At 33.6% G+C, this 14242-nt stretch overlaps 1 protein-coding gene across 1 annotated transcript in view; it reads left to right on the forward strand.

The window, feature by feature from the left end:
- The window catches only part of LOC113499230 (mucin-17), a 58250-nt gene that overhangs the window by 2516 nt on the left and 41492 nt on the right, over positions 1-14242 (forward strand). The window contains exon 3 of the mRNA XM_026879625.1: positions 12365-12415. The gene's annotated coding sequence lies outside the window, so the exon portion shown is untranslated. The remainder of the gene's footprint in view (positions 1-12364; positions 12416-14242) is intronic.

The following is a 14242-nucleotide window of genomic DNA, read 5'->3' on the forward strand; positions in this document are numbered from 1 at the left end:
TATACGTATGTCATCAGGAAATTAGTCACATTACTATGTTTAGTTATTAATATCGAGGTCGGTCGGCGACGCTCTCGCAACCTCATTTACTTGCAACTTGCACTATTACCCAGTAAGTGCTAAGATTGCAATCATAACTCGCAAACATGATTTGTGCCACTTAAATATCTTATTTGTATTTTTTATCATTAGGAAATTATTGTTAAAAAATTTAAACGAAACATTTTTATTGCTCTTTGAGTGGTGTCCGAAGAGTTTATTAATCTTTTCATTATTATAAATTGGTATAAAGACAATAAAATAAAACATTACTCGCTCTACAATACCGGATGTCGATTGATTGATTTATACATTTCGTAGATTAGTGTCAAAGACATCTTATGAAGAGAATATTAATAGAGATTAAAAATATAAAATCCGAAAAAAATTCATTAATTTATAAGCAATTTTTTATTTTATATTTTGCGATGACACCTTATCCATTCCATACCGATGATTGAACTATAACGATTACAATATATTTATCGATATACTTACTGACTTTCACAAAAATACTTTGTTTACAATATATCAATACTCAGACATCCTGAATAATATCAAGTTTACTGTTCCGTGACATTTTGGACTATCCTTGGCGACGCTCGGCCGCTGCGCACGCGCATTCGAACGCTCACCGACACGTCCTTTACTCTATTAGTACTTTGTGATCTTTAGTGTCAAAGAACTGTTTCCTGTTTTGATCGTAATAATGTTAAAAATGAATATATACGTGTGCTAAAAATAATTAACGATTGCTAACTACGAAAAATTTTAAATTATAAAACGGTAATGACTTGACTGAATATTTCTATGAATGGTGTCTACTTCATACAAATTTTCTAATATGTTATACATCATTTTGTATAATTTTCAGACAAACTTTCACTGAAGGTGTGGAAGGTGAAGGTTGTTCTCCAAATATTCTCTTTAAAGCACTAGTAAGAAACCTAGGAACATAATAACACTTATTTTGAAATGAATTTAACTATTTAGTACTAAAAGGTGTTCAACGCGTTGATGTCTTTTACTCGACAAAGTTTAAAGTTGTCGATATGACGTGTCGTGTCTTAACAAAGTAATAAGCGTATGAAATAAAAGTAAAATTTATTTACATTGTTTTTATAATAAAATAAAATATCAGTATATTTTAGATCCTCATTTCGCTTCGGACTCAATTCGCCCAGATACATAAATAATTACAGTAAAAACTAATTACAGCAAAATATTCACATCTGTTCAACTAATGAATTTTCAGTTTCATCGAATCAAACCTAACTGAGAGCTTTTAAAGCTACTGTCAATTTGGCAATGTAAAATCCGCAAGTTCCAAAGCAAAATAAATTAAGTTTTTTTTTCAAAAACTTTAATTTACATAATGATATTGACTTAAGAGACAAACGACATGCAATAACTTATTCATCACTGACCTCACGATTGCAAATGAGGTTTTACTTACAGTGACTAAGATTTTCAAGATAATTTTATTTCGTAGTTTTATTGTTCTATGTATATTTCGTCATTTAGCATTAAGTACAACAAAGGTTTGAACCTGCGACCTTTCACTGGCGTGTCCACACCGCGACGTCTATAGGATTAGACACAGCGCGTGTAACGTGCATAATATGAATAATTACAGACATCTAACTAAAGACCTGATTGGCAGTGCTTGTATTCGTCGAATAGGGCAGCGGGACATAAAGGTTTGTATGTGATTATTTCAATAGTACAACGGTGCAACGATACGATAAAGAAAATACTGGAGAGACTTTCTATCTTTGGAAGAATTTAAATGAACTTAAATTATTTTGGATGCTTACATGAAAATTCAAAGTTGGAATAAAGTTATTCCAATCCACTCTTCTTATATTTCGGCATTATTTTTATTAGTTAAATATTTCAGATGAAGTACCAAAAATTTTGCGCAAAATTTAAAGACACGTATTAATTAAAAGCATTGTTGACACATCAAACTCTACTTAACCGAGTGATTAATCGACTCTACCAAAATAATACATGAACGCTAATCACCTGTCAAAAGTCATGAGCCAACACAATTAGCCCTAAAGCCACGACCTATAAGGGCTAAATATCATAATAATTCTTCAAATTCATCGATCAAACCATTGACCAACAATCATCAATAACTGTGCATTACATACAAATCTAATACATCATACAAAGCGTAATGATCATTGCCATTCAACTCATACAAAGCAAGAATGGCAACAATATGGCGACTGGCAATTTCCCTAAAGGTCGCTACTGTTGGCGCTAAATAAACATAATTATTGCAAAACAACATTAGATTTGACGGTCTAAGGCATAAGCGATGGCGAATATACTGATTGATAAGACTCTTTTTATAAGTGCAATATAACTAAATATTGTTAAATAATAGAAAAGAATACGTAAAAAAACGTATTAATTTAATTTTATAAGAAAAAAAACATTTCATTCTAAAACCGATTTCAAACAATGAAGAGATTATATTTTCTATTTTACTTATTTTTTTTACATGCGAGTATTGTCACTGATTCCCTGCCAATTATAATAATAATCACAATTTCTTCTCATTGTTTAATAAAATCGTTGAAAAGTTTTCTATTCGTATAGAAAGTAGTGTATTGACTATCGCCGCATCAGCTCGTAACTCAAGCCACATTATAATATTATCTACAATCAAAACGCATCGCAATGGATCTCGGTTCCCACAGCATTACGTTTGACACATCATCCCGTGGCGGTTAGAGGCTGGACACCGAATTAAGATAAGCACGGACAGTCCAGTGTTGAAAGGCACTAAACTGTAAGCGACGTACTGAGGGTTTGAGCCCCGATTGAGGTAACATTAAGCAGCAGTTTGACTTACAAACATTAGTTCAAATTTTCAAAATAGGGAGGTTCAGTAAAACGCAATACAAAATTGAATAGAAAATCCACCAATTTGAAAAAAAAGCTTGACACATTCATGATGATTTGCTGATTACTTTTTTGTGTTTCTTGGTTTATTTAATCGTGTTCTTAAACACACATTGTCGTGACCAATACGTAAATTAAAAATGCAATAAACAAAAAAATATTCATGTTTGACTTAAATGTAAAGCAAACAACTATATTACATTAAGACAACATTAACATCGCGTGCGCTATCTTGCGTGGAGTCCGGACTTTTACAATCGTCTATTAATTTTATATTATTTTGCTGCTTTTTGGTACTGTAGTTACTTTTCATGTGACATGTGACGAGCATATTTGCGCAATAATTAACTTCAATTTGAATGGAGTTATAAAATGCAATTACAGATTTAGCATGGAATGTTTTAGCCTATAAAGTAGGTTGTAGAGGGCAAGAAGAAAGCCTTCAATAAAATACGGTATTCAAATGATAAAATACTTTTTGGACAAAAAACTATTATTATTGACTTTCTGTTGAGATTTGGTAGATGTTTTTTGTTAACGTTTTCGAAAATAACTTACACAACGACATATTGGAAAGCTTAGCGAATAACGTAAACGTGAGGCTTACAATTACAGACACGCATGTCGCACTCGGGTCATAGGTAACTGTTGCGACGAGTTGCGCAACTGTGGCGCAATAAGTTGACAGAAAATATTTTTTTATATATTTCATTAGACATTTCACACATACCGCAATTAAAAAGAATAGTCTTTATTCGTCCCAGTAGCCCTTAAGATAAACGTCCCAAATATTTTCCGCAAAATACGTATTTACCTAAACTTTAAGGCAATAATAATTACAATATTTCAAATTACTTAGTTTTTTTGTAGTCCTAACCCGAGCCAAGACCTTATGATCTATGGATAATCAATTATGCGATGTACTCAGATTGCCAATTAACAGAATAATGACATTTAGCACAAGTTGAACATTGTTTATTAGTGACTGGTTTTGGGTACAGTATTTAGAAATGGCCTTTAATAAAAGAGAGGTCACTATATACTTGTTCTATCTTAAACAAAATTCTTGTACCAATGAAAATTAATATTTGAATATTGTTAACGATGTATTAAAATGTCAAATAATATTAATTTAACTTTTAATAAAAAAGTAATTTCTAAAAAGAAAAGAAAAGGACAAAATACATTTGCAACAAAAAATAGGTGACCCATCAAAGTTATGTCTGTACGAATCGCTGCTTAACTATAATCTTTAAGTTTTTGAATCACAATTACATGATGAGTCAAAATTTCAAAGCCATTAAGTTTTATGAGATACAGCCTGGTGACAAACGAAAATACAAGCGAAAAGCTTTAAATATATGTCGGCGTAGCTCTCTTTTGGGTATCAGGATAGCCGACATCGGGATAGGGTATTCAATAAAACACACATTCACGCCTCATTATCTCATTATCGTTTAATCCTAACCCTATCGGGACATATTCCCAACAACGCCCGCCCGTCACCGCTTGCTAAGCGCGCTGGAGAGAACAAACGGCGCAACAAACTCGCCAGCCTTGCGCTGTCCAATCATTACACATTATTTAGTTACTTTACACAATCTATATTCACAATATTAACAACACAATCATCAATTACGCCTCAACAATTACTAACTTTAATATTACGCAATAATCACTTAGTAACACGACCATCTTCAAACTTATAATCCACTATTCTAAATTCAAATATACCCGCGCTTCTATTTTACAACCAGCCAGTATTGGCGCGAACAGTAACTATATAGGTTTTATGAATGAGGTTGCGAACTATTTTTCACCAATGAGGTTTTAATTATGATTTAGTTATTTATTCTCATGCTCATCTCCGACATATATTTTATTTATAAAACCAATATCTCAGTAAAGACAGACCACGTGTAGGCTATTTACTAGCTCACTAATAAACATACATACACACACTCCTAAAGCTAGGTGGTCGTATAGAATGTCCAAACTTATAAGGGTCAGTGCAGACTAGTTTTTAATATCAACAAGATGGCCGGACCTCGCGTATGGAAGGTTATATCGAATGTGACTTAAACTGGTCATGTTATGACCTAGTTAGCTTTTACGAGCACTTGAAGTTTTTGACATTTTATTAAACTGGAGCGTTGAATCTATATTCGCAGGTTTAAGTCCCGTCTGAATTAATCTATATCTATACTAATATATAAAGCTGAAGAGTGTTTTGTTTGAACGCGCTTATCTCAGCAACTACTGGTTCAAATTAAAAAATTATTTTTGTGTTGAATAGACCATTCATCGAGGAAGGCTTTAGGCTATAAACCATCCCGCTGCGACTAATAGGAGCTAAGATACAATGGAGAATGTGAAAAAAACCGGGCAGGTATACCTAAATCATAACTTATATCTTCTAACCACGCGGACTAAGTCGCAGGCAAGAGCTAGTTTCTAAAAAAATATAATATTTCTGTTTTATTATTTGGAAAGCTTAAAGCTCAGAAGTTACTTAGTGTGTTGAACCCCTCCAAAAGGTTTATTTGTATTAATCTATTGTTAGTTTAATCTTAAGCTGTAAGTAGCGTAAGTCCATAACACATACTCATAAAAGTAAACCTTCTCTACCGAAAGAATCAAATGCAAAATGGATTACAATAATTTTCTGTTCTTCACAATAGATTGACAAATACATAATATTCCCTATTACGGCCTCCTTTCCACACATGCTTACCTTTAATATCCCACCCAATTAATTACATCAATCACTTTATTAGGCCATGCAAAACCCGACCTTCGTTCTTTAAAATAGAGTTCATTTCAGCTTTAAGTTAAAAGCAATCTTTTATAACCTTTGTAAATTGGCGCCTTGCTTCATGAATGACTATTGTAACTCTCATTATAAGTAACTCAACTATTTTGTAAGTGCATGGATAATTTGAAACGCTTGTTACATTATGCATGTGTATTTTTAGGGGTCTGCTCTGAAATTATTGAAACGAAATCATCAAAAAATGATTGATTAAAGATACGTAAGTTGGTTGTACAAAACGATGAATTATACAGGCCCATTGCGGTACGATCAGCTTGTTTGATCCAACTAGGGGCAAAAGTTATAGAGTACAAATTGCAAATAAACCAATCCAGCCATTTAGGAATAAAAAGGCAACTAACACACACGCATATAAAAAAAACGCTCAATACTTCCGCGTTTAATATAAGTGTGACAACAAAAATCTCTTCACGAACGAAAAAATTATGTATGCAGAAACCACATCACATAACAATCTTCCACAAATATAAATAATGGAAAATAAATAATCTGTACTATTTAAACTAAAAGCCTGACTTTCCGCATTAAGGTGAAGGCGACAGCTCGCCAAGGGCACGAGAATGTGCTCCGACTCATCGATATGTACCTCAATTTGGACCACTCGAAATGTAATTGTAATCTCACGCATTCTATATTGAAAGTGTTTGCATATAGAGCTATGGTGTAATATTGTAAACTACATAACTGTAATAGCTTTCGTGAGGCGTGATAGTCACGCGTATTATCGAGATCGCCTGACTAGTTTCGAGCCCAACCAGAGTCTGACAACTTTATGTTTATATACCTACTTGCATAATCAAATATTTATAATTTATAAAGCTTTATATTTGAGTCCTATCTAAATAATTACTCCTATAATGTTTAAATAAAATACTGTTTAAAAAAAAACACTCCCGCTCTAAGGAATTGAATTCTTTAATCGCGGGGAATTTCACAAAATTTCAAGTCACATGCACAGAAATGTCACATAATATTATCTTGTGGGATTAGGGCTTTTAGTTACAGCGTTGAAAACAATTATATTAGAATAGAATATTAAAATGTATTTATTTTTTGAAAAGATAAGGTCCATAAAATTCTGCTGTTTCGAGCCTCCAAATATTTTATAGCTTAGACAAAAAAATAGGACATTTTGGACAAACAGCAAAAGAGATCTGGATCTAACTTTAAACGAAGCTCCGTCTCCTCCAAGGCTTCTCTAGAACGTTCCAGTTTACGCAATCGAATATAAATTGTACGCATCGTGACACTCGCGAAAAACTAATTTAGTGAACTTAATGTATTAAATACGATCTATCGGACAGTAGTTCTTTATTGGAACAAAAAACATACAATACTGGTAATATTTATTGCTGAAATGGCTGATTCTTTGATCTTTAACATTTTATTCGGTAATGCTAATCGAATCTCTTAAATGCATGGATGCTATTTTTGTACACGAAGGCTGTTTAAAAATGCTGCCTGTAAATTGCCTTAAGACATAATGTAATTCTTGACTTCGATTGTCAAAAAGCAATAGGTATTCGGTACTTCAACTTCCAAGATAGGTCCGGAAAAAGTTCTGACAAGACACTAAATAAAAAAATCATACTCTATACTTTCATAGGTAGTTACTAGCTTAACCATACCCGATGACGTATAAATTATCGACAGTATAGTATTCATTCTGAGTCCTCTGCAAATAAATCTACAAAAACAATATACCACGCAAGACCAGTTCATTCGCCACTCATAAAGACAATAACACCTCAAGTTATTTAATCCATTGCACATGATTATCGCACACGTACGATGCATGCATGCGCCCGCGCACCGACGCGCTCTCGATATAAAAGTCATGGTCAGTGCGCTGCGCTTGCGCACGTGGAAAGGCGATCGATAGCTACGCGATAAGTGCGTTAAACTGTATCATAAGTGAATTTTAACTTGGTTAAGCTGTTGGTTTTGCTTGCGAATTTTTCGGATCGAGATATAACCCTATTGCCCATTCATGATGCTTACTGGGTGTAATTTTGTTAAATTCTCCTTGCGGTTCCATGTTGTTGTTTATTTTGTGGTGTGCAATAGCGAGCATTCTATAAATCTATTTTTTTATTATATGTATATTATTTTTGTATGATAATTGCATTGTTAAAATTTAAATCCAAGTGTATTTTTAAAAAATTACTAAGCGTTAGGTGTCCTGGGGTACCTATCCCTATGACAAATTTAATTTTCCCGACAATATATGAAACAAAGGCCATATCATTTTTCATTGTATTTCATTCAAAAACTACATGTCGCTATATATCACTCACATGTTACAAGTAAAAGCACAAAATTTACCTTTCAAAAGCTTCCTACATAAGCAACAACAAACTTCAACCACAGTTTCACCACAACACTTAGTATGAGGGAATGTCAATTACTTCAAACAATTTAGGTACATCTCGAACAACAATATTCTACAAACTAAACGTCTCTTAATATGACATACCCTTAGTTAATTAAGCTCCATTAAGTTAACCGAGTGTTGCCTAACCACAGGTGTGAGAGCTTAAACCTTAAACACTTAGATATTAAGGACCGCCTAGAAAGCCTACAACTATCTTCTAAAGTATGGTTGTTGATTGTGCAAAAGAGACGCCACTATATTCCTCGTAGAGTGCCATCTCGCTTGCACATTTAAGTCTTGCTCTTAGAGGTGCTTATACTAGTGTTAAGTAATACCTCGTTAACTTAAGTTTGTTTAGGTTTTGTCGTCAACTTAAAGCGACTTGGAATGTTGTAAAATATTGTAAATGTTCTTACTCAGAATGGGGTAATAATAATAATGTAGGTATGCTAGTTTGTCGGTGGTTTTCTATACATGGATAGGAATAATACCTTTGTAATATTATCTTGTCAATTTCGTTATTGGATGAAAGTATGAAACTGACTTGTTGACCTTAGTTTCTATCACAAATATTATTACTACTGACTACAAGTCTTCGCAAATACATAGCCTGCCAAAACCTTATGCTGTTCCACTTTGCTGCGGGTTGTAAAAAAAGGCCACTGAGCGCGACGTGTCGCGGGTTTGATGGTTGTTCTGTGTCAGGGTGTCTTTGTGCACGTAATTCGTATGTTTGTAAAACCCCCCGCGACACAAGGATTAAATTCCTTACTGCGGGTGTAGTCGTTTAAAAAAAATAGATACCTACTAACGACAAATACAATTACTTTAAAATAGGACACTTTGGTACTTTGTCTGCATTAGAATCGATCCTGCACCTAATGGATACAAATCCATTTTTAAAACCGCAAGGCCACCATGATACATTTCAATTAATAACCATTTAATTATATTTTTTTAACTCCACCATTAATATCACTATAACAATAAAACATAACAACCAAAAATAACACATCACAAAAAAAAACCCACGACAATAATGAACGTAAACTATAACATTTTGAGACATAATTAATTATTACGTGTGTAATCCATACTTTCATCTGCGCACGCGCATAGCGTCTCGCATGCGAGGCTTTCCCCGCATTACGGCTTGATAGCCGGCCATTAAATAAGTATTGTGCAAGTTAGTAGGAATATATTCATGAGATCAGCGGAGGCTGGGCCGCTGGGATCGTTTCAGACGAGTTATGACCCGTGACGTTATGTAAAATTATAGCACCTGCCTGTTTAGGCCGGATATGTTCTTTTTGGAAAGGAATCTTCGAGAATATCTGAAAAACAATGGCATTAGAAAGTGTTTAAAGCGACAAAGACCTTCAATCCGTCAAAGGTTTCATTGATTATGTCCAGAAAACATTAAATAAGCATGTTTGGCTCAACTACTACTAGCCGAGTGGCCATCGCAAACCTGCTTTGCGCGACTCATCGCAGGTTCGATCCCGTTGTAGGAAAAGTACCTATTTGTGTGATCCAGCAACGCTTGTTCTGAGTTCTTACTGCCGCTGATCGTCTTTTTAATAGCAAAACAAAATTCTTCTAACTATTATATTCGTGCAAAATATTATAAGCATGGATAAAAATGAAAACGCAAAAATTTTATTGAAATTCTGAGCTTCAACACAAAAAGAACTTTTGCTCCTTGCAATAGTGTTACTACTATATTAACTGAAGATATAAGAAACTACTCAATGGGTACCAAACTACCCAATATACCAAAGTACACAACACACAATACTTCTAGAAACGACAATCACAATGTAAAACACACAAAAGCTAATAAAGGCGTTGTTTACGCGATGCGCCGGCGCAGGTGAACAAACGCGTCAATTTGGATAAAATAACCATTGTCTGGTGCAATAGTAGAAACTGTTTTGTGAACGTGCCCTAAATAACCACGTGTTGTAGGTTTATGGGTCTGAATGGGCCTTTATTAGTCATGTTTAAAAGAGTAGACCGACTTTATGGTTAAATTATCATAGCACAATTATTCCTCAGATAGGACTTGAACCTGTGACTAGGCTCTGATTAGGAGCTCAATTTTTTCTATTAGTGAAAAGGAATTCGCTGTTTTGAATCCCGTCTAACATTATGATGATGACGGGACTGTTGGTCTAGTGGTAAGTGACCCTGACTGCTATACCGGAGGTCGTGGGTTCGATTCCCGCCCAGGACAAATGTTGCGTGATGAGCATGATCATTTGTTCTGGTGTCTGGCTGTAATTTATCTATAATATGTATGTATTTAGAAATATATGAGTAAGTTTATCAGTTGTTTGGTTACCATAACACAAGCTCTGCTTAGCTTGGGTCAGATAACCGTGTGTGAGTTGTCCCAGGGTATATTATATATTAACATGCTTAGCATGTGACAAACAAGATCTGTACAAGTAGAATAGTAGGCTTAATAAACCAAAATACTTTGGTTTTCGACCACAAATATAAGCTCAATAAGAAACGATAGTAAGATTACCTACTTATTTACAAAAAAAATGCAATTCCTATGTTAAAGACTCGTTTTCAATTGATCACTTGCATGTCAGATGATGACAGGAAGGTTTCTTTTAAATGGCAAAAGCCTCCTCAGAAACTAATATGAAACTCTTAAAACATACATATATAAAATTCCCGTGTCACGATGTTAGTTACCGTACTCCTCCGAAACGGCTTAACCGATTTATACCAAATTTTATATGCGTATTCAGTAGGTCTGACAATCGACCAACATCTATTTTTCATACCCCTAAGTGTCAAGGGTAGCTCGCACTAAAAAAAATATTTTATTTTTTTGACGAAATTGTTTTTTTTTATTTTTTTATAATGTGGCACTAAAAATACATAAAACTAGAAAAAAAAAATCGCCAAAACAACGTTTGCTGGGTCAGCTAGTATTAATCTATTTATCACTTTACACAAACTGATACAGCTTATCTGCAGGCCCTTAACGCTTAAGAATACAGACACCTCTTCAACCCTTTCTTTTGAAACACGGCTACAGTAATTTCTCAATCAGTATAATGTCTGTAGCAGCCTCCGATAATGTCGGCACTTATCTCATCATAATTGACATCGTTACCGCTATCAATTGATCTCGTCTCAGTCGCAGACGCATCGGTTTCTCTCAAGCTGCGCCCGCGCATGTCGCCAGACACATTACGATCGTTTTGCAATGAAATAGTTTGGGTAATTTGGATTTCAAGGATGAATTTGCTTTTTTAAAGATTCGTCAGTTTGAACCTTGTAATCAAATAATGTCATTTCTAAATTCCTTAACAAAATTTACTATTGCAAACGTTTCTTCGATTTATTCCCTTTGGAGACCAATAAATTACCTTAGATTTGTTTGATAAATTTTTAAACACAATTCTTAGAATCTACGTCTCAAGCCCACAACTCACGATAACGAACAACAAAAGTTCCCGAAAACTTTCAAAAAACAAAATCATTTATTTCTCAAATTTCAAGGCTGTCTCTCCAAACACCTCAAAATTTGACATTTAGACTACAAAAAACTCAAAAGTTGATCACGAAGATGCATCCTCTGGTATTTGTTCAATATAGATATTTATTATAATTACATCGTTACTTATTATTGCGATGTTACCAAAGTCACGGAACATATCACCTTGTTATTTCAACTGGCAGAATGATCTTGTTCTGAAATCATGATGGAGACCGTGAGAGATCAATAAATACTTATCATTACGAATTCTTCAAATGCGTGTCTTGATCAAATCGCAACGCTGTTATTACGATGCTTAATTAATTGATTTTAGTTAATGTTATAACTAGCTGACTCGGCAAACTTCGTACCGTCTAACATTCGATGTCAAAAACAGACAAAACAAAAAAAAAATGGCCAGCTGTCAAATTAGATCAAACTGCATATGGCTTGTTTTGGTTAGTAGTTTATGAGTCCATGGTGGATCAAAAAGACACGGAATTTAAATACATATATTAAGTTTTTTTTTTCTCACAAGGGTCACAATCCTGTACCTATAGTATTATACCTAAACTATTTTTATTCCGCAATTAGATTATCTTCGGGTTAAACTACAATTTTGTAGTACATTTATTTTATAATCATAAGTTTATTGAAAACAACAAAAATTAATTGACTTAATTAACTTTCTTTGCAGGTACATTTTCTCTGCGGATAATCTGACAGTCCACGAAAAAGCAACATATTGGTAAGTCTTCAATAACTTTAAAATATACTTGAATAAGTTAACAATTTGCGAAACACTAAATTACTAAGAATTCACTTCGACCTTATGTAGGCAACAAAATCAAATAATTATAATTAAAATGTCCTGCATTCAGGAGCTTAATAGCTTTGTAATTATAAGTTAATTGTGTTAATTACGGTGCTATTAAGTTTAAAGGTTAGTGCGCATGTGTCATCAAGTACCTACCTAGATCTTAATAACTTACAAATTTAACTCATCTATTACCACGCACTAAGGATTTGAATTGTCTTGTAACGGGGATTTTAGTTTTCAAAAAAAATATAGATATGGGATGTCACATAAGTGTTCCCAAAAGTTTTAAATCGAACCCACTGTGCACCCTGCACAGGTGTAATCAAATTACCAAAATCTTAGTGGAGTCACAGTAGGTAATAACTTAAGGCAATTATAGGAAAAAATATGCAATCTATACTTCTATCTATCTATACTTAATATATAAAGCTGAAGAGTTTGTTTGTTTGAACGCGCTAATCTCAAGAACTACTGGTCCAAATTGAAAAATTCTTTTTGTGTTGAATAGACCATTTATCGAGGAAGGCTTTAGGATATACCATCACGCTGCGACTAATAGGAGCGAAGATACAATGGAAAATGTGAAAAAAACAGGGCAGGTATAAATCATAACTTATAACTTCTACCCACGGGGACGAAGTCGCGGGCAACAGCTAGTATTTCATAAAACATACCTTTAACCTAATTTAATTGAAACTACAATCCATATGTTTATGAAATCCGAACGAAGTGACTTTGTATGGGCGCAACAAGTAATTAAAACTTTATAGTAAATCCTACGTTTTTCTCGCTACATTCCCATAGCATTGTGTGGCGTCTTATGTAAATAGCTACGATTAATGAAGCCCCATTGTATAAGATGTAACGTTATTTGGATTCACGAAAGTATTTCTTAGTTGAAACAGTGAAATGACTTTGTAATGTGGTTTGTATTTCCTCTTAGGACTGATTCGATCATTAGATCTGTAGATAACGGAATTAATTAAATCCTGTAACTAGATGATGCGTACTTTCATAAGAACGAAAAAATATGAACAAGTTCTTACTACAGAAAGGATTGGAGATTTTTTCTTATAAATATAATAATTCTCATGAAGGGATTTATAGTTCTTTATTCAATAATGGCGTAATCAAGCATTTCATCACTCTAGGCCGACTAGTTTCGTAGAGTCCTTAATCATGAGCTGAAGCTGTGAGAGGTTATAAGTGTTACAAACGCATAAACAGAAACAAATCAGTCCAGAAATTTAGTAGGTGTTTAGTGACATTTGCTCGTATTTGATGACATGATTTTTTTATAGTTGACTGTACTAAAAATATGGCTGCATAATCACATTGTATACTACTATTTGCCGTTAATCAGAAAAAAACATATTCAAAATACAGCTCCTTTTCTTAAACAATAATTCTTTACAAAAATAGGAATCACTGAGCAGTAGTGAATAGTAGTAGGTACTCTTACTAGTCAAATCATCAGCTGATAAAATTATGGAAGAGCCAAAATATATTTTCGAATTCTACTTAGGTATTTGGTACTTCGAACGTACGAAGCCAAAAGCATTATATAATTATGTATTAAGCAATTCTTAATAATATTTTATTTTACGATTTACCTACCAACAAATTTAAAATCACTTCATAATTGCAAATGAAGATGTAATGCATTTATTATTGCTTTATAATCAGGTACAACTCAATAAACCCTAAAGTTAGATAAACAAAATAATTACAAATATAAATAAAATTACTTAACCA

Source organism: Trichoplusia ni, chromosome 12 (assembly GCF_003590095.1).
Source record: "Trichoplusia ni isolate ovarian cell line Hi5 chromosome 12, tn1, whole genome shotgun sequence".
Classification (NCBI taxonomy): Eukaryota; Metazoa; Arthropoda; class Insecta; order Lepidoptera; family Noctuidae; genus Trichoplusia; species Trichoplusia ni.